Source organism: Neopelma chrysocephalum, unplaced genomic scaffold, assembly GCF_003984885.1.
Source record: "Neopelma chrysocephalum unplaced genomic scaffold, ASM398488v2 Primary Assembly neopelma1_94, whole genome shotgun sequence".
In the NCBI taxonomy this organism is placed as follows: Eukaryota; Metazoa; Chordata; class Aves; order Passeriformes; family Pipridae; genus Neopelma; species Neopelma chrysocephalum.
Genome location: NW_020897756.1, coordinates 4,326,077 through 4,330,357, shown reverse-complemented (window position 1 = coordinate 4,330,357; position 4,281 = coordinate 4,326,077).

The window sequence follows — 4,281 nt, the reverse complement described above, 5'->3', positions numbered from 1 at the left end:
GACAGTCTCTGAGCTGCCTGGTGAGAGCAGAGCACTCCCTGAGTGGTGGGGGAGCCGTGTTTGGGGGTGACACCCTGGCCCTTGGGGGACCACTGGTCTGGTTGCTGTGTCCCCTCAGCCCCTTTTGCGCTCCAGCTCCTCTTCCTCCCGGTTCTGAGGGCTGCCCGAGGCTCCACGGGGTGCTGGGATGGGCAGGGGGACATGGTTGGGGCCAGCTGTGACATCCCTGTGCCCTGCCCACCAGAGCCACCCCGGGCCAGCAGCAGCTCTGCCCAGGGAGCCAGGTGGCCTCGTATGGATGGTGAATAAGTGGTTTATAGGGAAAAAAGTATTTAATGAACTATTTCTGGCAAGGCGTGCCTCATCAGGCCCTGGCACGCTGGCAGCCTGTGCACCCACTGCAGTGGCCTTGAGACCAGCCTTGTGTGCCCCAGCTGTGCCCAAGGCTGTGCCCGTCCCCAGCACACCCTGCTCCTCAGGGAGACCAGTGTGGATCCAATCCCAGCACATCCCAGTCCCTGGGGAGGCCAGAGTGGCTCCAGTCCCAGCACATCCCGGGGAAGGCCAGTGTGGCTCTGTTGCTCCATGAGTTCACATAAATAGGCATTAGCACCAGGCAGAGCTGCCAGAGAGGCTGTAACTGAGTTAATGGTGATGGGCACCATGGGAGGGGGCACAAAATGAGGGGGAAAGGCCCAGGGCTGGAGTGGCCCAAGCCCACCTGGTCCACGGGTCGTGCTCATGGGTCTGTTGTTGGTGCTGGAGCAGCAAATCCTTCACTGAGCTGGGGTGAAATGCATCATCACAAACAGTGTGGAGTGAGGGGAGAAGGGCACACGGGGCAGGCAGGGACCCCAGGGACTCTTGGCATGGAGGACACCACTGTTCTTGCGCCCCTGTCTGTCCCCAGCACCCACGTGGGTCACCACAGGTGCCTGCACCCTCGACGCTCAGGGCTGCTACCACCCCTCAACCTCTTTTCCCTCGTGCTGCTCCACCAGAAATACTAATTTTGATTGTTTCTTCCCAAATCCCTGGAGGCAATAAGTAAAATCCATGGCTGAAGGGGCAGTGAGTGCAGCTCCAACATGGGGACACCTCACACACACTGTGCTGGGTGGGTCTGACACAGTGTCAGCCCCTGCCCTGGTACCATGGAGTGACAACACAGAGGGGCTTGCTGGGTTTGGGGTGCTTGTTTTGCCCCAGCAGAAGCTTTCTAGGGGCTCCCTGGGTTTGGGGTATGGGGGTGACACTGCTGATGCCAGGAGTGACACGCAGAAATGGGATCAGGGAAGCTCCTCATTAGAGGGGAGGAACAGCAGCTCAGATATGCACCAACAAACCCTGTCCTACGTCCCAGGGCTGACTCAGGAACCAAACCACAAATGCTCCTCCCAGTTCCCTGGGGACCCATCCTCCAAGTGCCCAGTTATGTACCCTGTTACTGATAACTGCTGACTGCCCTGCCCAAAACCATCATTACAGGGCAGGGGAGGCAGCTCCATCACCAAGGGCCACCTTCCCTCCTTGGGAACTACACACAAGGGCCACAGAGGGGCCGTGGGCCATTGGTAAAGGGACAGGGCACAGCCAGGGTGGGTTAGAGATGGGCACCCAGAGCATCCACAAAGGGCAGAGCTGCAGCAGACACTGATTTGGGATTCCTGAGCTGCCTCCCCAGCCCCATGTGGGGTTTGCCCCTCAGTTCTGGGCTTCTTCACCACTGGATTAGTGTTTGCAGGAGCCTGGAGAGCAAAATCCTCAGATTAGGCCAACATGTGTGCAGGGGGCATCCTCAGGTGGCTGGGGGCACAGGGCTGGCACTGCCAGCCAGCTGTGACAGCATCAACCCTGCAGGGTGGTCTGTGCTCAAATAAAAAAAGTAAGTTCAAAAAAGCTCAGAAAAGAACACACTTAACCATGAACTCCAACATCACCAAGTATGGGGCTGAACTCCAGCTCTGCTCCCAGGCTTTGCTTGGGCTCCCACAGCACCTGCAGCAGCATCACCACTGCAGGGGAGGCAGCTTTTGTCCCTGCAGGTCCCCAGCCAAGGTCACGGCCTAGCAGCATTTCCCAAAAAAACCCAACAACAGCCTAAGCACTGCAGAAAACACCTCTACCCCTTCCCACAGAGAAGGGGGAGCTGGAGGATGAATATAGTCTTTTTATTGACTACTTTTGAGTAGAACAAACTAAATACATCTGTAACAGTTTGGGTTCCTTTATACAGGACATTAAATAAGTTATGCACAGGAATGAAGTAACAAATTTCTATTACAGAATTAAATGTCAAAAAAAAAAAAATAGAAACCTCAACCCAATGTCTTCCCATGTCCCAAGTTCACATTTATCATTCCATGATTTAAAAAAAAAACAAAAGAACCAAAAAAAGAAGCAATCATTCTAATCATGACTGTTAGTATTCCATTCATTTACACTGGGGTTAATTTTAATACACAGCCATCAACGTTGCATGAGAATTATGGAAGACAATCTATTTACAAGCAATTCCTTCCAGCTCTGCCCTGCTCTCCCTTCCCATCCCACCTTGGCACAGTTGGCCACCACTGACCCACAGTGTCGGGTCTGCGGGTGAGGATGGGATGTCACAAGCACACAACTTACCTGAGGCTGCTCCAAATGTGCCCCTTAGGGCAGGAAAACCCTTCAGCCCTGGCTAAGTGGGGGTGCCAGGGCAGCCCCTTGCCCTGGTGCTCTCACAAGCCCCAAGTGCTGCTCCTCCATGCCATGGATTTGGGCACGGCAAACACGGACAGAGCTGCGTTCTGGGATCCTTGTGAGGGCCACCTGGGGCTCCCCGGCCACCTCCATCTGCCCCAGGTTGGGTGACACCTCTGGGCTGCTGCAGGTCAGGGTGGCTCCAGTGCCTCCCCCTGGGGGCTGCCTCAATCCCAGTGGCTGTGCTGGGCTCCATGCAAAAGGCTCTCCCAGCACCTACTCCTGGGGACACGGGGGATACACTCCCCTCTGCCACTCCCAATCCATCAACACCAGCCACGGTGGCTTTTTTGCATAACAAAACCTTGCAGACACACGATCACCCACCCCATCCCACAACAGCAGCTTCCCAAAGAGCTTTCCCAAGGAGCCAGGGTTGGTGCAGCGGGGTCTCCCGTTCATCCCCGCCGCGAGCTCCGTCACGATTCATTACAGCTCCATTGTTCACCTCCAATTGAGAAAGTGATCAAAAATAATTTGGGAATTACTCGCCTCATTGGGCTCCAGCCCAGCAATTGCACACACACAGTCACGGGAACACGGCTTTGCTGAATAGGTGGATTTCCAGAGCCTGTTTGTGCGACTGTGGGAATTTGGAGCAGCTCCCAGAGGGCACATGCCCGTCCCTCCCACGGGCTGCACCACTGCTGACCTCTGTGAGGCATCCAAGAGCAGCCCTGTGTTAATCATTGCCCTGAATCCCTCCAATCCCTCCTTCCACTCCACAGCAGGGAATCTCCAAGTGACAGATCTCCCCAGGCTGATCACAGCACCCCCACGGGGCCTCGCTCTCAGCCTGCATTTTTGGGATGGTCTCCAAAGGCTGGAGGAGGCAGATCCTGGGCATCTCCCGATGCAGCACCACAGGAGCCTCCCGGGGCTGGGAGGGAGAAGTGACTCAGGACACCGAGTCCTGCCTGTCTTTTAGCAGTTTGGCCGATGTGTGCAGAGAGCACAGGCTGTAAATCACCCCCTCGCACCCCGTGAGGATCCCTGGGCTCAAAAACAACGGCAGGAACTCACAAACCAACAGCTTCCAGGCAGTGGAAAAACCCAACACCTTCTGCACACCCAAACAGTCCCCAGGTGGAAAGGGCAGCTGCTCCCAACCCAGATCTGCTCTGCACGTGTTACCTCAGCACAGGTCCCACCCAGGAAGCACAAAACCGTCTGTCCCACCACAGAATGGGATGAAATCCAGGCCATCCCACAGCACTGACATTCAGTTTAAAGCAGACAAATCCTCTCCTCCCTCTCTGCAGCCATCAGCTGCCAAGCTGCAGGCAGAAGCAGCGGGCTCAGCTTCTGCCATGGCACTAGAGGATGGGATGCTCCTGCTGGGGAATCGGCTCTGGTCTGTTCACAGCAACAACCGGCTGGCACGGCCACCTGAGGCCCCACTGCTGGGAGTAAGGAAAAAAACAGAGGGATATTATGGAAGAAAGGTGGCTGAAGGAGGCAGCTCAGACACCTTGGGAAGCCTGAGCATGCCACAAGGATGGGGCTCCCTACTTGGGCACCACACACTCAGCATCT